This window comes from Embiotoca jacksoni, unplaced genomic scaffold (assembly GCF_022577435.1).
Source record: "Embiotoca jacksoni isolate LCO1_2020_lvr unplaced genomic scaffold, fEmbJac1.0.p SCAF_59, whole genome shotgun sequence".
Taxonomy (NCBI): Eukaryota; Metazoa; Chordata; class Actinopteri; family Embiotocidae; genus Embiotoca; species Embiotoca jacksoni.
This window is the reverse complement of record NW_027185413.1, coordinates 214,029-237,097: the sequence shown is the minus strand read 5'-3', so window position 1 is coordinate 237,097 and position 23,069 is coordinate 214,029. Positions and strand designations below refer to the sequence as shown.

At 41.4% G+C, this 23,069-nt stretch overlaps 1 protein-coding gene across 8 annotated transcripts in view; it reads left to right on the top strand.

Moving 5' to 3' along the window:
* The window catches only part of LOC138212768 (disks large-associated protein 1-like), a 138,439-nt gene that overhangs the window by 18,153 nt on the left and 97,217 nt on the right, over positions 1 to 23,069 (top strand). For 4 of the 8 annotated variants that reach the window (XM_069173309.1, XM_069173308.1, XM_069173314.1 and 1 more), the window contains exon 2: positions 7,583 to 7,671. The exons of 2 other annotated variants lie outside the window; for them this stretch is intronic. The gene's annotated coding sequence lies outside the window, so the exon portion shown is untranslated. The remainder of the gene's footprint in view (positions 1 to 7,582; positions 7,672 to 23,069) is intronic. 2 more of the 8 variants (XM_069173311.1, XM_069173310.1) reach the window with 1 other exon arrangement.

Here is a 23,069-nt window from a genome sequence, read left to right as displayed (position 1 = left end):
AAGTGTTCAGCTGGAGTCGAGGTCACTGCCGTGCACCCCACTGAGAAAAAAAGACTACAATACCATCACAAAGAGTTTGGATTCTGTCAATATAACAGTGAGTGAATAAGTCTGTTGGTATCTCCTTTCTTTATACTACTGCATCTATGCTTGAATTGGTGACAGATATACACACAGTATATTACTGCACTGGACAAGCAAGATTAGATTTTTCATTAATTAAGGTTTCTGGTTTATTTTTTTAATCAGGCTGGACCTTGTTTTAAGCTACAGTTGAATTATTACTTGTATTTTAAAGGTTTAATTAATGTTTTGGGAGGGAAAAATATGCAGACTTGATTTCCATCTGATCTTGAGCTGTGGAGCCTTTATAATAAATAAAAGCCAAAACCAAAGTCTGACAATCACACTTAAAGGATAGTTCCAGTTTATTTCAATATGTCTGTTGTAGCTCTGTGTTATTTTTCCTCTCCACCAGACTGTTCAAATCTGTCATTTTTTCATCATTTTAAACTTGTATTGGCACCTGCGTTTTTAAATTTACTGCTGACTCTGAAGTGTCAGGAGAGTTTTAGATATAAGAATTATTTTCAGAAGAGGAATTTTTGTCCTTGAGTTAAAATCGAATAATGGTTGCTGCCAGATTGGTTTGTCTGAAAGTAAAGTTCATGTTCACTTCATGCTAAAAAACAGCATTGCCTGTGTGGACTTTTGGTTCCTTGTGTGTAGGATTGCAGTGCTTTCACAGTGTTTTCCACACATAGACTTTACTGGCGTGGGCCACCCAGGTATATTCTATTTTTTACTTTTTTTTTTTATCAGTCCAAGAGAACACCACCATCTGTGATCGATCAGCTCGCGGACAATCTCCCTTCACTCTCCCTCTCCTGTTCCTGTTCGTTCTTCTGCTGCGAGATGGTGAATGTTTATGGTCAACATCTGTCCATTAACAAATGAGTCTTGATGCTTTTATCGCACTTTTATTTCACTGACAGTAACACAAGAATTGTAGTTGTTGTCATTTCGAATGACTTTATCTTCACTTCATGTCTCTGCTTGTGTGTATGTTTAGTGGGGGCGGAGCTTCAGTAAAACAGCAGAAAAGAAACATAAATACGTAAAAAACTTGATACATCATATTTGACTGGAATGCAACAGCTGGTGCAGCAAAATACACAAAGCCAACGTCTGTGCCGCAACTTCGGTTTCAAATTAAAAGCTCTTATTTTGAATTAGAAGCCATCGAGCGTTTTAAACACTGTGAAGCCATACACTACGTTTTTAAACTCGTCTTGTGTTTCTTTCCTTGAGGAGGTGCAGGGCTTCCAATGGCAGGGCAAACAGTTTACTACACAAATTCTACTTTCACTGCAGTAACTAAGTGGGGACCAGAGTGCACCCACTTAGCTAGTGTCTAACAATAGCTTGCAAGTGAGACATTTAGGGAACATGGTAAATTGTAGCGTCTACCAATAGCCTGCTTATGAGATGTTTAGGGGCCATGTGTAAATTGTAGTTGCAGATAATAACCTAGGTTTCAGCCTTCCTGCCTAAACCTTATGAGTCTCTGCGCATCGGTCACAACCACCCAACACCACAAGTATATTCTGTGGGAAACATTTAACAAAGGCTCCGCGGTTTATGAAAACCAATATTTTATAGACAATATAGAAAGTAGTAAGGTTTTCAGATTTATCTGTTACCTCACCTCCCGCCTGAAGCTGTTGAAAAACCAAGTAGACCTTTGAGTTCAGACAATTTGATCAAACAGTGACACAGTGATCAAGTGTGATCAACAGAATCCAACTGTCAGTAAAAAGGCTGCTTTCACAGTTCAATAAAACATCTTCCTCCAAGTTTACACTCGCTACAACAGCAGTTCAACTTTGAATACTGTGACTGATGAAGGCGGTTTCATGTCAGGCTGTAAGTCATATTTATACCCTACAGTGCAGTGAATAAAAGATTAAGGAAAGTATTTTATTGAATTGTAAAGTGGGGCTTTATTATGTAAATGAGTGATGTGTGGTGTAGCATGCTTACAGTCAGCTGTTTGAAGAGCAGCGGCGCTCTGATCCTTTTATCACACAGAAGGAATAAAATCACAAACAGGCTAAATACATATCTGCCATTCAAACACTAGGTCTGGAAAAGCTGCATGTTTTTAATGAGCTTGTTTCCAGGCAACAACTTCATCAGGCTTCCACCAGGAAATAAAATATCTTAATCGGCCCTCTGGGTTTTATTTCACATCATCACCTGTGAGACAAACCTGAGGTGTTAACAAATTAATCTGTGAGACAGAGGAACCAGAAATTGCTCATTTGTAGACAATTAAGCACCTGGTGTGTGTGTGTGTGTGTGTGTGTGTGTGTGTGTGTGTGTGTGTGTGTGTGTGTGTGTGTGTGTGTGTGTGTGTGTACACTAAGCAGCTACTACTAAGGCTGATAGCTAGTGGAGAAGAGTTTAAAACAGAAAGTTATTTTTTGGCCTGGACTCTGTTTCCCATCATTTTGCATCTAAGTGATTCATGTGGACAACAGTTTTTTTTTTTTTTAATCAGTCCAGTATTCAATGACAGCGCTTTAGAGGGCCGCTGCAGAACAGAATCAATATAATACTTCTGGGCAATTTTTTGTTCTGTCATTGTACGCCCACTTAAATTGTTTGTTTGTAACACTGACAGTCTCAGATTCTTATTATAATTGTCTCACACTATGATGCAAAAGATCCCCTACTTGAAATCCTTTAGTCACTTAGATCCAAAATGATGAGAGAATAGAGTCCAGGTTGACACACAGCCTTCAAAAAATTTCAGATTGCATAAAAATCCTGATGTTTCTGAGAAATATACCTTCACTTTTTCCACTACAGTCAACATTTAGCAACTTCTGCTTGCTTTCAATCCGTGTAGCTTGGTCTCAGTCAATTAGATATTCTGAGACCAAAGTCAGATATTAAAAATCAAGCTTTCAAAAATTATTAATGCTTTTGTACCAACCTTTCAAAAACAGAAATACAGATGTCATTCAAAGGTAAACTGGAAGCATTTCTTATTTATTCAAGGTTTTTAGCAGCGGTAGGGGTTGTTTGGATAAACAGGAGGAACACAGCGGGTTCTTTTCAAGGGCAGGATAAAGTACTGCACTGCAGAGATTTGTGGTCCGACACCTGTCCGACCACCCAAAACGGACTCTTCTGTAACTCTGTGCAATACTCGGCAGCTACTAATACTTTCTAGTCAAAATATTTCAAACATAATTACCATAATGTCATGAATAAAACAGTCATTAAAGGATAAAACATGTTTACAGTAGCTCAGCATAGCTTAATGCATGAAAACATGAGCTATTAACACCAAATTATATCCAGCTACAGTCAAAATAATGAGCCTGGTCATCTATTGGATCTGGATCTGGCCAGAAACAGAAATATTTACTTGGGAAGGTATTTAAAATAGACGCACAGGCAAAAATACAACCAAGATTAATTTACATCTGGAGCGAGTCAAACAGTGGAGGCATGTTATTTCTGTGATGTCATTAGTTAGCTTGTTTTAAGGTCGCTCCGCCCTGCTGGGGAAAAAAGTGAAATACAATCAGTGTTTTTATAAAATCTCGATGAATGTCAAGTTTGATTTCAGTTTCATATCTTACCTAAAGTAAAATCCAAACAAAGCTCAGTCGTATTCCTCCGTGGTCCATCGCCACTTCTCCACTTCTAATAGTATCCAGCTGCTGGTTGCTCTGTGATGAGTGAATCTGCAGCTGGATGCAGTTCAGGGTGATTGTTGGATGCAGTATATGGTGATTGTTGGATGCAGTTCAGGGTGATTGTTGGATGCAGTATATGGTGATTGTTGGATGCAGTTCAGGGTGATTGTTGGATGCAGTATATGGTGATTGTTGGATGCACTATATGGTGATTGTTGGATGCAGTTCAGGGTGATTGTTGGATGCAGTATATGTGATTGTTGGATGCACTATATGGTGATTGTTGGATGCAGTTCAGGGTGATTGTTGGATGCAGTATATGGTGATTGTTGGATGCACTATATGGTGATTGTTGGATGCAGTTCAGGGTGATTGTTGGATGCAGTTCAGGGTGATTGTTGGATGCAGTTCAAGGTGATTGTTGGATGCAGTTCAGGGTGATTGTTGGATGCAGTATATGGTGATTGTTGGATGCAGTTCAGGGTGATTGTTGGATGCAGTATATGGTGATTGTTGGATGCACTATATGGTGATTGTTGGATGCAGTTCAGGGTGATTGTTGGATGCAGTATATGTGATTGTTGGATGCACTATATGGTGATTGTTGGATGCAGTTCAGGGTGATTGTTGGATGCAGTATATGGTGATTGTTGGATGCACTATATGGTGATTGTTGGATGCAGTTCAGGGTGATTGTTGGATGCAGTTCAGGGTGATTGTTGGATGCAGTTCAAGGTGATTGTTGGATGCAGTTCAGGGTGATTGTTGGATGCAGTATATGGTGATTGTTGGATGCAGTATATGGTGATTGTTGGATGCAGTATATGGTGATTGTTGGACTGTACATGTACCTGCTGTGTGCAGTCAGTGTTACAACCATTAAACATGAAGGTGTCACAGAACCCCAGATAGACTCTCTGCCTCTGAGTGGTGAGGAGATGTTTCCCTGTGAACACCCAGCTAGCATCTACCACCTGTGAGGCGTCAAAGGAACATCAGCAATCTGTAGTGCTCACCGACAGCCTGAGGAGGGTTGAGAACATCAGTAAATTGTAGCATCTAATTATATTTGGTATGTGAAGCGTTCAGGGAAAAACGGTAAATTATAGCTGTAAACAAGCTGGGCTGCACTCTCCCTCTATAAACTGCATGAGTCTCTGCATGCACAAGTGCAGACCAACACCATACGTCCTGTTTAGAGCCGCGTTAGCAGCTCGTTATCGAGCACCATCAAGTGACATTCATCAGCCTCAGCTGCATTCACATGTAAGCATGTTTACTGCTTATTAGCGTATGTTAGCGTTGTCACATCCCTATCTAAGATGGTAAAAACTGTAGAAATGTCCTGTTAAACATCAGCATGCTAACAATGTCATCATGAGCATGCAAGTAGTGTTGTTTTTTAGGAGGTCCCGACTGAGCGAGAAAATGCCTGACTGACATTCTGATTGAAACTTTCTTCATTAATTGTTATATTTTGCTGTCGATTCTCTCTATTTTCATCTTCAAGCTATCGATTTAAAATCTAAAGTTTTCCATTGCTCGCTGTCTCAGAGCACCTTTAGTTGTTTCTAAATTGTGGTCCATTGTGAGCTTTGAATTTGCAAACCAAAAAGTGCTCAATGCAGTTTATTTATTAACACCACAACATCAGAGACGTATGAAACACATTGCTCTTCATCGATTGTATTAACAAATGAACTGTGTGTAACTTCTGCTCTCTCTTCAACATCTGATTTCTGTGATGAGTGTTCTTTGTTCACTTTGACATTTAAGTAATGTCAGTGTTTGGCATCTCTAAGAAACAGGTTTTTGTGTTATATCGTTGAACCACTTCCTACACTGGGCAGCACTTCTCATGATACCAGGGGAAGAGTTATTCATCATATCAGTTAACTCTTCCCAAGCCCGGGATCATACCGTGGATGCCGACTCGCACCATAAATCTGGTGATTAGAGTCTGAAACTCCAGACAAGAATGTCTCTCTTCTATCTCTACGCTGTCCTTTTCTCTCTCTGCTCTCCTCTCACCCCAACCGGTCGAGGCAGATGCTCCGCCCACCTCTGATCCTGGTTCTGTTAACAGATGCTCCGCCCACCTCTGAGCCTGGTTCTGTTGACAGATACTCCGCCCACCTCTGATCCTGGTTCTGTTAACAGAGGCTCCGCCCACCTCTGATCCTGGTTCTGTTAGCAGATGCTCCGCCCACCTCTGATCCTGGTTCTGTTAACAGATGCTCCGCCCACCTCTGATCCTGGTTCTGTTAACAGATGCTCCTCCCACCTCTGATCCTGGTTCTGTTGGAGGTTTCTTCCTGTTAAAGGGAGTTTTTCTTCCCTCTGTTGGAGGTTTTTCTCCCTTAAAGAGGAGTTTTTCCCTCCTAGCTTATGTGGGAATTGTTGAATTGTTGGTTTCTCTGTATAATATTGTAAAGTCTTGCTGTAAAGACTTTAATGTGTTAAGTGCCATGAAATAACCTTTGTTGTGATTTGGCGCTATAGAAATAAAGTTGAATTTAATTGAATTGAATGTCAGTTTTATCCAATGTGAAGTTTGGATGGTGATGTCGGTCTGCTCCGTCTTCATTCATAAAAAAGTGACAGTCCGTTGCATCACGGTGGTCTTAAAGGAAAACAGGAGCTGCTTTCAATTTTTGATTGAAGTTGGCTGCAAAACGTCTGTGCTGTGCAGAGGTGGGTGAAAATAGAGCTTTAAATCTTTATACAGGGCTAAAGATTATGGTCACTTCATACTTCTGTCTTTCTTTCTTTCTTTCTTTCTGTCTTTCTTTCTTTCTTTCTGTCTGTCTGTCTGTCTGTCTGTCTTTTTTTCTTTCTTTCTTTCTGTCTTTCTTTCTTTCTTTCTTTCTTTCTTTCTTTCTTTCTTTCTTTCTGTCTTTCTTTCTTTCTTTCTGTCTGTCTGTCTGTCTGTCTGTCTGTCTGTCTGTCTGTCTTTCTTTCTTTCTTTCTTTCTTTCTGTCTTTTTTTCTTTCTTTCTTTCTGTCTTTCTTTCTTTCTTTCTTTCTTTCTTTCTTTCTGTCTTTCTTTCTTTCTTTCTTTCTGTCTGTCTGTCTGTCTGTCTGTCTTTTTTTCTTTCTTTCTTTCTGTCTTTCTTTCTTTCTTTCTTTCTTTCTTTCTTTCTTTCTGTCTTTCTTTCTTTCTTTCTTTCTGTCTGTCTGTCTGTCTGTCTGTCTGTCTGTCTGTCTGTCTTTCTTTCTTTCTTTCTTTCTTTCTTTCTTTCTTTTTTTCTTTCTTTCTTTCTTTCTTTTTTCTTGACCATAGTTTTCCCAACATAAACTGGACTACACCTCAACCAACGGACTTGAATAGATGTCAAACTTTCTTCAAATAAATACATTTGTTGATTATGTGGATTTTTGTCAGACTTTGTGGAAGTAGTCAGAACCAGTGAAGCTCTGAGGCTGAACCCAGAACACATGTTGATGCCAGGTCCCAACAGTGTACCAGACCACCTGAATGTGGTCTGAGCAGACAGAATCACAATGCGTCTCTGGTGCATCCCACCTGTTCGTAGAGCGGTCCACCTGTGAGCAGATGATGCAGGAGACATTAATTATATGTGTGAACAAGGCGGAAGGACTCGATGTGAGGCGTTCTGATGTTTTCCTCACATTTCTGATGGGGGAGCATGAGGAGACTAGATGGTACTCAGGATCTACTGAAAAACAATATTCCACACATGTAACTTCTGTAGTAACTGTGTGTCTTTGTCTGTGTGTCTGTGTGTGTGTGTGTGTGTGTCTGTGTCTGTGTGTGTGTGTGTGTGTGTGTGTGTGTGTGTGTGTGTGTGTGTGTGTGTGTGTGTGTGTGTGTGTGTGTGTGTGTGTGAACACTGTGTCTTTTCCTAGACAACAGGCGGTAATGTGAGACCAGTTATACAGAGATGTCAGTCCCTTCCAGTTAGCAACAACTCTACAATGATGGGCATTTAAAGGAGGTGAGTGAGCATGGACCCTAACCTACTAATACAGTCTGTCACTCATGTTTCACAGCATTTCATTCAATGAAACAGAAATGATAAAAACTATAGAAGCAGCAAACGCACACAGGACAAAAACAGCCGTACTGTCAGCACAGCTGGTGAACCAGTTTGAAATGTGAATGTCACTTGAACTAACATCTCCAGGATCATCGCTGTAGACTTTCTGAAGCATTTCAAGGGTCTCTGTTGCTGATTTTGCGAGCGTGATATAAAATGTGTTGTGTGCTCTCTGCTCATATCTGTGGAGAAATTGCATACCAGTGGTTACAAAAACGTGCTGATGTTGATACTCACAAAGGAATTCCCTCTGCTTTGTGCATCTCACAGTGCTGCGTCACCTACATTTACTTTCCCCCCTTGGATGAAGTTGTAGGAGGTGAAGCATGTATGCGTGTGAAAAAAAAAGAAGCAAAACAACCTCACAAAGAGCATCCTGCCCGGGTTTGTGCAGTGCGATGAACAGGGAAAATGTCGTGTAGCTAAGATATACTATAAGGTGTCTAGATTAGATGAACATCATAAAAGTATAATCCTTTCAACAATTCTTGGCATTTATTGAACAAAAGATAAAAAATTGACAACCACCCATCTACTGCAAAACCTGAAAATTCAAACATGATTTGAAGAACAAGCTGTTAGTTCTTTTGTTTGACGCATGTCACCCACTGGTGACCGATTACATCCATTTGGTCGTCATTCTTCATCATCCTTTTTTTCAGAAGTAACCAGCATCACTTCACACATCAATGGTCTCCTGTTGTTTATACTCCAAAACTTAGTTTGTGAATAAATGAGATTTATTTTGAGATTTTTTTTTTTTTTGAAAGAGCCTTGAATAATTTCAGTCTTTGTGTTGTGCAGGGGTCTCAAACCTTTTCTCCTCTGAGAGCGCCTCAATCTACCCGAAGAAAAAAGTGTTGTTGCATACTTTTGAGGAATTGTTATTGGTGGAAAACAAACAAGACATGTCAAGGCTCATGTTGATTGATGCAATGTGTCCTGGTCTAATTTAGGGTTCCAGCATGGTGCCGAAGCTTAGCCCCCAACTGGACCCCCAAACAATCTATAAGCCATACGACATGTTTCACAGAGAGTAGAAGCCGGGTGTTTGTAAGGTTGTTCCACGACAACCCTCCAGAAGAGCTGCAGTGTTCAACATTGTTCACGATCATACGGTATACATTTTGAATATGATAAAAAAAAAAATTATATCATCATAATGGCAAAACTCTGACCTGTTGTCGTAATGATGTCACACTGTTACACAGCGTAAATGTAGGTCATACAGTCGCAGCTTCACCAGCAACAAGCATGGACATAAGCTGCTATATTCTGCAGGTATTCAGCTCAGTGGAAGAGTTTAATTGGCTGCCTGCTGTTAGGCTCCGCCCCCACTCCAGACACACAGAGCTCCTCTCACATGGAGCAGAGGAGAGGTTTCGATGAATGATTGAACTCGATATGTTACTATTAATGAAATAAAAGTGCAAGAGAAGCCCAAAATGTATTAATGGACAAACATGGACCTCAAACTTCATCAAATCTGACCAAGACATCGTTGAACCCGACGGAGTAATTAGAAGCTGGAGACACGATCTGAAACTCACCAGGTTACTGTTGTTGTTTACAAACTAAACAACCGAGAGATCAGTTTTGTTTAGTTTTTCTGAATATTTGTCGGCAAACTGTTGCTGTATGCTGACATTTAAAACTATAACACTTATTTTGTACGCAATCAAAATGAATAATCTAATATTTTTCAGTATTTTGTCATATCATCAAGAATATTGTTTTGTCTAAAATACACAGACATGTCGTGATCATTTTTCAGGGCCATGTCGCCCACCTCGAGCTTCAGTGCTCTTCAATTATTCTGCATACTTGAGTTTTTTACACTTTACTATTTAGGTTTTCTTTAATTTATCAGCGCTCTGTGCACGGGCCAGACTACCTTAGTTGGCTGTGGATAAAATGTGGTCATTGGTAAACCCTTAATGCATCTGAGACGCATAACTCATTCCAGTATGAATCATCTCAGTGCAGTAGTGCTGTAAAAAAGAAAAAAAAAAAAGAAAAAATGAAATGCAGTCTCAAGTAATCAGTCTACCAGAGTTAGTGAAGAATATGACAGGATAGGTGTTAAAGATGATTCATGCTTCTTTCACAGTCAGCTGGTCATTTCCGTTCCCACCTCCTTCACACGTCCCACCACTGAGCTGTTCCTCTCTATCTGTCAATCTATTGGAGGCTTCATCGCCATGCACAAACATAGGACTTCATTCCTGAGGAAAGCAGAGCAGCTTAGCAGCTCTGTGCAGAAGCAAAGCAGGGAGAGAGAGAGAGAGTGAGGGAGGGGGGGGGAGGGAGAGAGGGAGGGAGTGAGAGAGAGAGAGGGAGGGGGGAGAGGGAGGGAGAGGGAGGGAGAGAGACAGGGAGAGAGGGAGGGAGTGAGAGAGAGAGAGAGAGGGAGAGATGGAGAGAGAGAGGGAAGGAGGAGGGAGAGGAGAGAGAGGGAAGGAGGGAGAGAGAGAGAGGGAGGGAGAGAGGGAGAGAGAGAGGGAAGGAGGGGGGAGAGGAGAGAGAGGGAAGGAGGGAGAGAGGGAGGGAGAGAGACAGGGAGAGAGGGAGGGAGTGAGAGAGAGAGAGGGAGAGAGGGAGAGAGAGAGGGAAGGAGGGGGGAGAGACGGAGGGAGGGAGGGAGGGAGAGAGAGGGAGAGAGGGAGAGAGAGAGGGAAGGAGGGGGGAGAGGAGAGAGAGGGAAGGAGGGGGGAGAGAGGGAGAGAGACAGGGAGAGAGACAGGGAGAGAGGGAGGGAGGGAGTGAGAGAGAAGCAGGTTAAGCCCACGCTCTGCTCTCCTCTCCTCTCCTCTCCTCTCCTCTCCTCTCCTCTCCTCTCCTCTCCTCTCCTCTCCCCTCCCCTCCCCTCCCCTCCTCTAAAGGCTCGGTTGAATCATAACAGTCAGTGGGCGAAAAGAAAGAGAGAAAACAAAATCCTTTCCACGCAGATTGTGACGTACATCTCTCGTTGATTGGAGGTCGTAGGGACGGGATGATGGGAGAAAAGGGAGGAAGAAAGTGATGGAGAGGGAGTTGTTGATAGCCTCCAGCAGTGCTTAGTCTCTCCCTGTCTCACTGGCATTTTAATGACTGTTTGTCTCTTCGTAAAAATCTATCCAGCTGGATTAAATCATAATACGTGCGTCAAGAAATCAACTCGTAATGCAAATGCTTCACACTAAGACTTGGCAGCAAATGCTCCATTTTGGGAAGGAGATCCCAAAGAATCCAAGCAGCGAGAGGAACAAATTCATCCCCCGGCATTCACACTGTGTTCTTAGACACTTCCAGAATAGCTGGAAACATACAGTCACATTAGTTGGAGTTGAGATTTAATGATTTCATCCTGCATTCTGCAAAATGTCCTGCAACAACTGTACTTAAACTAAACTCAAGCTTCAAACACCTTTTCTCCAATGTCATGGAGGGACACCTTTTCCTTTTTTACCATCAAGAACAGTTTTACTACACTACGACCATTTTTCTGACAGCTTGATATATCCTTGATAACACCATCACATGTTATGTTAGCCAAATACAAGTGAATATGTATGGATTTATATTGATCTGATACTCACAGCAGGCTTCAAACTCAAGAAATGACAATTGAGGACATAGCGAGGGATCTGACTTGAGTAAAGTTAGTAATTAGTTGGGGAAGCAAGCAGATTAACATTGAAACAAACTAAAACAACACCCATATGTTTTGCCTATTGCCAGCTCACTTGCCTCCCAAAAAACAAAAAACTTAGAGCAGCTAAAACACAATACTGATTTAAAAGTACATGACTAAGATTTAAAATACCTGGCAAATGCATCTACCTTCCTGCTGACCACCAGTAGCCTTCGGCCCAGCAGGGAAGCAGGTCTGAAATACCTGACACCAATAAATGTCATGCACTTTCCAACCTGATGGTAGAAAACACGACAGAGAACAGCCTCTGGCCTCCCAGTTTTCCTCCACTCTCATCTTCCCTTTATGGCAGCATAGTAATAAGTGTGTACCTGCCTCACTTCACCAGCCTGAACAGTCACAACCTGCATCCCCCTGCAAGTAACCATTCATCTGCAAACCTCACCTATGATGCACCTACAATTTGTTTTACTGGGTGTCACAATGACAATAATTGTATCTTTACACCACCAACTCTGAGGCCACAAGGTGCACCGTGAAGGAGACCCCATGAAGTGGAATCAGTTCCTCTGGAGTCAGTGAGGAGACAAGGAGGCCACGAGGAGGGGACGAGGAGGGGACGACCGTCCCTCAATCAAGACAGGGGCACAATAATACATCTTTAACCATTTTACAATTCTGTGGATACTGCTTTTCCTGAATTCTCCAAATAGTACACAAGGTCACTGAATCAATGGCATGTCTATATGCATATGAAATAATTCAGCATTCTACAAGGTCGTTGTGTTGTGGCAGTCACACATCAAGCTCACGTTCAAATCCAGGAGAAGAAAACTTAATGGTGACTAAACATGGCGATGCAATTCTTTATCAGAATCCACATTTACAGGCACCAGTGATGCTCTTGTATGCACATTTACACGTTTAAACTTATTAAAGCAAGTACTCGTTATGAGGCACAAATGAGATGTGAGGCTCCAAGCGAATTCTAACATCCCTCAAATTGTTTTTGAAAATATAACCAGACATGTGAAGTGTCTGCATTTGCAAATCTGCACATGATAGAAGAGTGGATTGGTGGCTTTGGCAGAGGTCTCAACTCTCTTAATGACCTTCTAGTTGTAAAAGTTTCCTGTTAATTCAGTTCGTATATAGAAATATCAACATACTTCACCAATACATACTGACAAAAATAATACGGCTGGTGTGAGTATACTTTATTTGTTAATGTGAACATGTTGCATACTAAAAACCCCAGATTCTGTTTGGGACACTGTGTATTTTTTCGGTCTAATTAGCTATTGTTTGCATGTTTACACACTAAATTATGAACAATGTAAATGTTATATATTCCCAACATCAGGTGATTAACTGCAGCCAAGCAAAACCAGTTCCTGAATAGATAACTATTGACCAGTTTGATATTAAGACCTGAACCTTCATACTGGAGCTTGTATTTTTTCTTTTTTTATGGAAATATTGCATAATGCAGCTGTAACCCATACCTCCCTTCCTTCTTGTGAGCTGAATCTAAAAGTGCTCAGCAGCCACAGATTCTTCCTGGATTCCCTTCCTGTCCGTCTGCCTCCCTCATGTAAAGAACCAGCATTCATAATGTTATGGACACTCCATGTTCAGAGCTTTCTGAGACATGCAGAGATATAAATATCTAAGAGCAGCTAAAGAGGATTCACTCGGCACCAACAGTCCTCGACAACAGCAGGTTCCAATGACTTTGGAGGCGGAGATAAATGCCATCTATTCTGTGCGACACAAGTGACACGCAGGAAAAAAACAAAAATGAACGGATGCAGCATTTTTAGTCAAGAAGTCATAATTAAGTTCATGGTGATGGAATTAAAAGGGAATTTATAGAACAAAGTGAAGCAACAAAAGCTTACGATGTACAGCCACCCTGAGTGTGTCTCAGCTGAAGGTTCGCTCGGGGACCGGACTGACCAGGAACATCGCTCACATGCTTGTCTGTAACTGCACAGTGAAGTGATGGAAGCAGCAGAGGAGTCGGGATGCTGATTGGCTGCATTACCAGAAAGAACGGCGATAGAGATGAATGACAGTGACGTGGTTGATAAGATCACTGTTAGCTGATATGAGGGTGGTCTTGTCTGTACATGCTGGTGGGGTCAGCCATGCAGCTTGTGAACAGGAAAGGCAGGAAACTGCTTCGGGTCCCGAGCTGTTACGGCCGCGGAGGTGGAACTCTGTCACAATGTGTTACAGATGTAATGTAGGAGGAATAGATGATCAGGACGTGGCTCGCAGCCGACTTCAACCATCCAATCCAATCCCAGCAGATCCTCTTAATCCCTTTAAAACTGCTGTGTTGCAGCGTATTGTCAGTTTCTAATGACTGAAGAAGCAGCAGACAGGCACCTCCATCCAAACTTTACACAGGAGGACGTTTTCTGGAGGTTCAGGCTTGTAATCACCAGATAGATGGTTGATGTGTTAACTTTACCAGAGTACAAATCAATGAAAAATAAGATATTCATTTCAACTAAACAGTTTAAGCACACATATATTTGCTTTATATTACTTTACCAAAACAGTTTTCTGTCAAAAAAAATAAAAATCGGATATCATTTATCACAGGTGTCCAATTCTAATTCCTCAGTTATAACTAAAAGTCCAGGTAGACTGTGAACTTATAAAAGTCTAAGAATTGGACAGTTTTTGTCAAAGAATAGAACTCTTTACTGGTGGCCATGAGTTTCCTCTGCAAAGATTCACAGTGTTAGAAAGTGGCATTATAATTAACAGCTGAGTCGGTACGTTGCAACCACTTGACTTTCAAATATCTAAAGTTGAACTTTTTAAGCTTTTGGCAGAAAAGAAAATTGTACGTGTACACGCGTAGTCTAGGAGATAACAGGGAAACAATCAACAAACAAACAACAAAGAGCAGGTAAAGGTGAGGACGAAGACAGAGCAATGCAACTAGTAACCAGGAGGACAAAACACTACAACTGTCTCCAATTGCGCACTTTCCTTAGTACACTCACATATAGTATTCTTACATTATAGTATACTTAATTGTGTAGTATTTTGACAAGATACTGTTGTTTCAAATCACACTGTGCCGTTCTGAACTTACTGTACCGGAAATAACCGAAACATCTGAATGCATCAGCTGCAAACATATCTGACAGATTTAATTTTTAACCAAGAGACAAAAAATGTTTTTGGTTCCCTATTTTTAACTCACAGCAAATATACTGATGGCTTCTGTCTAAAGCAGTATAACGGCCCTCATTGGCAAATAAAACACCTGCTGTGGACGTGTACAACTTTCCTGGGTTTAGTGCAGTGTTCAGCAACAGCTGCAGCTCCCTCAGACATTTGAAAATACTGAAGGTCGGCGGTCCATCCCTTTCCGCTAAGTGGCCGTAATAGTGACAGTTGGAGGTGCAAAAAGTCACATTTGTGGACTGTTTTGAGTACCAGTGTGTTTATAGTACACTGCATCTTTCAATACTTGAGAGTGGGAACACACTTATTCAATCAGAACAATAAGTCTTATAACGCAAGAAGACAATTTTAGACACGGCACAGACAAAGGCTGCAACGCCTGACACCAGGAACAAAGAGGAACTGGCACTGAAAGGTTGAAACGCACATGCTGAATACACTAGAATGAGAGGGAGGATGAGTCAGTGGAATAGATCAGGGAGGAGCAGACAATCACGGTAGTGGGAAATACACAAGGGTAGGAAATGAAAACGGGAGGACACCCATGACCTTTCTCCTGGACCATCCCAGTCCACCAGATACTGACGTCCGCCACGTCATCTTATGGTTGTGAATAAGTATTCTACTCTCGTGCAGCAGCTTTGGTCAGCCCAGTATCACAGCAAAGCATGAAATAGACACGCCTATCCACGACAGCAAAACGTGAGATTGCCACGCTTTGGGCTGTCCAGTCGTAACTTCCAGTACAACTCAGAGTCCCGACATCTGCAGAAGTTCTCTGATGACTCTGCAGTGGTAGGATGTATAAAGGATGGACGGGAGGACGAGTACAGGGCAGTAGTGGAGGACTTTGTGGAGTGGGCTGGTAGAAATCACCTGCTCCTGAACGTGGCCAAGACCAGAGAGATGGTGGTTGACTTCAGGAGGAAGACGACGGCTCCACAACCTCTGAGAGTTCTGGGAGAGGATGTGGACATGGTGGAGGAGTACAAGTACCTGGTGTCTCCATGACAACAGACTGAACTGGAAGACCAACATCAACGCTGTCTACCCCACCCATTTTTCTGTAAATCACATGGCTCAAAGCATGCGGTAGCTTTCATTTTCATCCATTGCAGGAAAATGTGTAACTGTCACGCCTTGACAGCTCCAAGCGTAGCTGTCTCACGTTCTGCTCTAGTGGACAGGCGTGTCTATTTCACGCTTTGCTGTGATGCCGGGTTACTCTGGAAGACATTATTCTTGTACTTTTTACAGGTGTGAGTCAGTGAATGTTGAAAAATGTCAAAAATGTGACATTCCAGAAATATTGGTCTATTGACAGATGATACTCTATTTTAAAAGGGCATCTTGCAGGAAAACTCCATCAGGAGATGTCCTGCACTGTGTGAACACTAATGTAGATAGAAATCACCTGCGCTCTGATATTTACTTCAAGGAAAACAGTCAGTCAATCTCGCAACTCCTCTACAAGAAAAAAAATAGCTTATTTATATTCCAGGCACGTTTCATTTTGGAGGTTTAAAAAAATCGAAGGTGAGATGGAAAATGTTTTAAATGTTTTGCTCTTTTCAGAGAGCTAAAGCTTTAAAGTTGGAGAATATGAATTCTTTGGCAAACTTAAAAAAAAAAAAAACATGTCCATCATTGACACCATTTAATTGAAATCATTGCGTGTTGTGCTCGATATTATAGTGAGGTGTTGATCTTTAAGGTTAGCTTGGCTTTTATCTCATATACTCTTCTATTTGAGAGTTTATTATAAGCTTTTTTAATACCACATTATCTCAGTTGTATCACTGTTTCCTCCTACTTTTATTGTTCGATGCAAAAGAGGGAGTAGTGCACCATTAGATCAGCCCATGTAATTTAATTTAGAATGAATGAAAGTCCTGTCTTGTGTCACAATACAATAGAAGGAAATGAAACAGGTTCTCACACCTGCAAAGAATATGACCTAAATAGTTAGTGATGGTGAGACAGCGGAACAAAATATCAGACAACATCAATGAAAATATGTAACATATCAACCATTTAGTTTTCCTTTTGTTTTTGAGACTGAACTGAAGTCTCAATATCCACTTGGTTTTATTGTGTGAAGTTCAGTATGTGACAGCCGTATGACAAAAATAAATCAAAATACATTTTGCATCACTGTCTCAGGGAAACACATCCGGACTGCATCATTCACATCCGGCTGCCTTCCGACATATTTCCATCATCCAGAGGACAAAACCTGCAGAGCTCAGGTGTCCACGTGGGCCTGACTGGAGGGACGGGGCCGAACGATGGGCGGTCTCCATTTCAAATTTCTGTCCACTCATTTCCGTATCACATACCACTGTGGTTACCATGGTGACGCCTCATTTCTCTTTTTTTTGGTAATGTGTAAGGCAAGACAGACAAGTGAAAGGGAGAGAACATATCACTCTCATCTCTCACACACACACACACACACACACACATTAGACTTCACACTGTTTGCGTTGTCCATCACCATTTATGGTCCTGTTTGATTTTATGTTGCAATCCTGGAGGAAACCCCAAAGATTCAAACTCTATCAGTGCAAAAAGAGTGACATGTTTAGAATGTTTTGATGATTTTTTTTTATTCAGTATAAATATTTCTTAAATAAATTGAGCAGATGTTATTAGCTAACGAGATGAATGTGCCTCTGTGTAGCCAGACGACAGACTTTTCAGCCCAGCGGTATCATCCTGCTGTAGTACGGCAGGATGTGCTCTCAGAAATCACAGCAGCAGATGCACAAAGCTGGCGGTAATGAGACTGCAAGAGTGGAGCTAATTGAACATACTGAGCTCTGTGTGGGATGTTCCTCCAGTGATCCGGTGAACCTCAGCACACTTTAAGGTTATTTTTAACCTTGAGACCCAGCAGTCTCTGGACAAACAAAATCACCTGAGGTCACCTGAGGAGAGACCATCATTAAGTCATCATCACATGTTAGTGATTACTGTAAGACCTATTCCATCTCTCTGTGCATAGTTTCATACAAAACATTCAGTTAGCCTCAACTTAGAATTTGGTATTGATTATTATATTATCAAACCAGAGGAGAGAAATAAAGAAAACACAGAGAAGCTGGATATAATATAAAGGCCCCACTTTGCCTGGAGTCCTGTTTTGTGTTGGTTTGCCTCCACTTGCACACTGATGTCTGAACAGTGACAGTGTTGGAAGTGCAGTCCATGAATACAGACTGTTGTACCTGCATCAAACCCAGTCCGGCCCAGTTGTGGACTAAACCACTGAGGTGTGCTTTAATCGAGGCTCGCTGTCTGTGTGTGTGTGTAATGTCTGGATTTGGATAACTGTAACTACTGGTATACTGTGTACTGCAGAGACACTGAATTATAATAATATATATCGACCTAAAACAGCTCACAGACCAGTGCCAGGTCGTCCTGCGTCCACCCACACAACTTTTATAGACAACAGCAGATCAGACGAGGATTTTCCCAAAGCCAGGATGAGAGCAGGCTCACCTCTGATATCAGGATCATCTCCAAACTCCATATCTAAATAAAGAAACACTTTCATATCTTATTTTCAAAAGGAACTTTCAAAGCAATTAACAAAACAGTCTAAAAACTTCTATCTTCCAGAAACTCTCCATCCAGGATATTCTTAGGAACCCTGTTGTGTTTCTTTTGTGTGCGCCTGGACTTTAAGATAAACATGTTGAAAATGAAAAGCCACAAGAGAGTTCCATTTCATTCTTCTGCTGTCCTGTTTCTTTCCATGTGACCACATTTCGATTTCTTATTTAATTTAATGTTTGAATGTTGTACTCAATATGGACAACAACAACTCAGTGATTTGGTTCCTGAGACTTCTTTCTGTTCCCCACGAAGGTACATATTCATATTTGGTATATGGTTTCTGTTGTAATCAAATGCTTTATACAGGATCTTCGAGGATTATTGAAATTCATACAACAGTGAGTCCACAGCGTACGAGGTGGGATTGCAATGTTCCCTGACTTCCTGTTGTGTTGTACGGTCGTACACATGGAGCAGGGGGAAGCTAAAACTTTCAGAACTAAGTATTTCAAGTCCTCAAGTATGTCGCTCCATCGACATCAGCACCTCGTGCGCATTTGCAGTTTCACCATAGACCTGAAACGTGAGCAGTGAACGCATCTGATGTGTCAAATATCTGGTGAACAGAGAGAAGTCTGGGAGCCACATCCAGCGAGTAAAGCTGGTGCAGAGCGACATTTCTGTTGTTTCAGGTGTAGAACTCATACATTTTATCGCCCTGTGAGCGGGTGTGTCGTTGTGTTGGAGAATGAAGCAGCTCTTGTGACAGTTCAGGTCGTTTGCACCGAATATTTTCTCTCAGAAAATAACAGTTGAGCTCAGCGATAAAACTTGGACAAATTCACGGACTACTACCGCGAGAATGTCAGAGGAACCCACCTGCTCGAGCTCCTGACCTTATGTTCCTTCTTCTGTTTTGAATGCTGCCCTTCTGAAACCTGAATGCCACTCAGAACACCTCGTCTGGCTCAGTGCTTCGCTGCTGCAGGCTTCCTGAAGCATTTCCAAGGCCGCTGTCGCCAATCTCCTGAGTTTGATCCAAAATGTGCACTCTCAGGTATCAGGGCTATCTGATCTACCAGTGGTCACAAACACTTGTAACAGGTGTTGTATTGATCAAGCCTTGGAACTTCAGGTCCTTCCTAAAGTAGTGCTTCCTCCAGCTCCATGTGCTTCATTCATGTGCAACAGGAACAGACCTGAAACTTCATCATCACACTCTGACTGTTGCATGAATCTAAATAATGCTAAAACACAGTGTATAACATGTGATGACAGCAGAAACAAATATTATTATTATGTAAGTATGTACGTGGTCTCAGGTCCCTTCAGTGTACGCTGGAGTCTGTGCTGTGGTACAGAAGTACGCGTCCATCCGGCTACATTAAACGAGCTCCCTGTCTGCCGCCGGTTCTGGTTTCCACCCTCAGAGGGTGACTCAAAGGCTTTTTTGTTTGCCGGCTTCCATTTAGCCCAAAATAACTTGATCTCAGCCCTATTTTCATTTCTCCCTCCACCTACACACACAGCATCAACCCAGCCTGCCTGGCACATATGGCTCTTTGAAAACTGCAGCAGGAGGTGGTGGTAAAAGCACGGTGGGGGATTCAGCTGTCAATTTCTCATCTGGTTTTTCATCCCTTCCGTATAATCTTGTGGAGTTTGTCTCCATCTTCCCCTTCACATCCATTTCTCTTCTTTTTTCCTCTCAGTGCTTCTCTTTTCTCATCTGTCCTAATCCATTCTAGTTGTATAAATAGGTCCAAATCCAGCATTGAGAAATGATATGTTGTAAATACATTTTGATTATAGGAGTGCATATTGGAAGCTCTCTGAGCATTTGATGTGCAAATCTTAACTTCCATTCAGCCAGGAAAGCAGCGTTCTTTATTGATGACGCCAGCTGACAGTCTGATTGGTGACTTTGATTGTCTTCTTTCTGTAGTTCTTTTTGTTGGATTGTTTCCTCACCAGAGAATTGAACTTTGGTTTCTATGGGCAACACTGAGCTTCTGACTGACATCTATGTTTTGTTTTGCTTTTTTCATTAAGAAGTCACTTCCCATTAACTTCAGTGGCTGCATTCATAACTCGTAGCAGAAACAAACGAGGATTGTTGGACTGATTGGACCTATAGATCATTTCCCATGTGGGCCAACTGGTTTTGACATTTGGGAGATTAAATCATTGTGTGTTGTGTTCAAGGGTTTTAATGATTTGACTTCTGATGATCCAGCTGCTGCCCAAAAACAGTGATGTAACAACTTATTGGCTTTATTATCTTTGCTTTGTATAAACAGTGGACAGGCTGGTTCTATCTAAAGTTCAGCAATATACCAACACGTCTGCAGCTCAGTAATTATATCTTCTAGCTGTTGTATCTTGATTGTGTAATCTGGTTTTAGGTGGAGTTTTCATGTTCATAGGTGTATTAATGATGGCTGATTTCCTTTTAGTGGAGGTTCTGCTGTTGTGCCTGATGGTCCACCATCACGTCTTACTGGAATATTGAATGGAACCGAACCATTGATCTGCTGTTAAAAGGTGTATTTGTGGGACAACCATCAGTCCAGTACTTCTGTGCAGAGTGTCTGGTGATGCAGCAGGTTGTCACTTGGGAATATTTTGTAGTACAGTAGGTCTGCTTGTCCCCATCAGCAGGTCCGAGTAAATATGTGTACATATTTTTCCTTCTGCCACATCGGAATCCAAAATGACAAAAAGTGCTGCTGATGATATTGAACCTGTTCTAAAAAGTTATGACTGCAACTCGGCCAGATTTGATTCAACAGAAATGAAGCACAACATTGCTCCATTCTTTCAAGTAGCAGGATAGTAAGCATCTTCACTGAGTGTGTTAACCTTCTGAAGATGGAGACCTTGTTCTCATACAAGGAAGGACCAGGAGGAACGTCTCAACATGCAGTCATTAGATCAAGGGATTGATAGATTTCTTTCTCTTCTGTTTCTTAGTTGTTTGTTTATTTGTTTGTTTGTTTGTTTCTTTTTTTCTTTCTTTCTCAGTTACCATCAACAGCATCTTTTGATGGGTGTTGTTAGGAACTCAGTTCAGGACATTGTAGGACGTCTAAAAGCATAAATCCAAAGCAAAATTATTTTATTTTATCAATAAATAAAATAATATGGAGTGTGATGACATGGATATAGTCAGTAGTGTGAGACATGTAAGGATTGGTGAAAGTGTCTGAGTAGTAATGAATGAAAAAACTAAACCAAACTAAAATATTGTGGAGGCCATGAGGAGAGGTTGAAGCTGCCCAGTAAGAAAGAGCACCACCCCCCTCCTCTCAGGTGGAGGCGGTTGCTGTGACGACCCACCCAGAGAAACCAGAGCGGCCCAGGGAGCCAGATGGGTGGGCCGCCTTCCATCCGTCCACCACAGAAATCTGTTGTTCTTGTTAGATGTGCGATTGTCTAACAACACAAGTCTGGTTGTAGTCTTCCCATTAATATTCAATGTGTGGTCTCCTGCATCCATAAACAACGTTCTGAAAAAAAAAAACATGCTCCTGCATGTTGATGTAAATAATTCATGTATGGATTGTCTTTTAGGCCTGGTTAATATCACCTACACTCAAAAACATTATTAGATGACACATTTGCCTTGATAAAGAATACTCGACAATTGTGCACAAAATCTGCTCTCAAAATGAACAATTATTTCATTATTTTCACGTTACAATAAACAGGAGATCATTGATTCAGATCTCAAGTAACATTTATTTAATATTTAGTTGTCAGAACTCTTTGCTTTGTCAAAGCCTCTGAGTGGAACATCTTTGGGATGGTTCAGAATTTGTTTGAATTTTTGAAGTCATTAAAATAAAATGTAAATGTTTGTGTCTATTGTCTTGTCCCTGTTTTACCAGTGCCTGGTAGCGACGCATTACTGCCGTCAAAAGGTGCCAATAATGCTCCTAAAAGCTGTTTGCCAACAACATTAAACAACAGAAGTGGGAGAAGACGAGTGCATTACTACCAGGCGCCCGTGAAACGTGTGTTACGATGAGATTAGATGCTACTGTACAAACAGGAAAAACATGAAGCGAATACTTCAGCCGTCAAAAAGTTCTTTGTGGAACTACTTAAAAAAAAAGAAAACGAGGTGCAGCGCAAAGGATCATAAAGCCAGGACACTGACGATGACAGCGCAGCGTCTTGGTTTTCATTTCAACCTTCATGCTAAATGGTTACAGCAGCAGCTTGGAAGAAGCAGTGATGTACTTTAGTTTATAGATGATATATCCTGAATGGTGTGCGTGGCAGTGGACATGGTGTGTCCACTATGTGTCACTATCCGACATGAAATCAGGCATTATGTCAATGTCAACCAGACGACGTGATCCTTCTCTCCTCTTAAAAGACCTGTCGACCTTCGTCTTCACAGAACAACACAGTGGTTTGGTTTTTTTTCCTTTTGTGTGCTGCAATCATTTATTGTAGTTTGATCTTTTGTTGTTCTAGAAAGCACATGTTGTTGCTTGTGCTCTTCTTAAGCTGCCGGTCGATCACACCGGACCTGTGAGGACAGCTGGGAGTGTTTTTGATCGACTCGCAAACTCCTCTTAAGAAGGCCTTAGACAACATGTTCTATAAACACTGTGGGCAAATCTCCGTCAACCTGATGGACCAGGACTCAAGTTCACAACTTCCATGAAGACCGAGGCAGCATGTTCCCCAACATCAAATGTTATACTACATTAGGTTAACTTTAGCGGAAATATTAGCTGTCGCTACAATCTAACCATAAAACCAAATGGTAAACAATAAAGTGAAATTTACATGTTTTTTTGTATTTTTTTTTTTGGTGTTTTTAGAGAAAACATTGAATTTAAATGGATATTTTTTTAATTGTTGTAGGATGCGT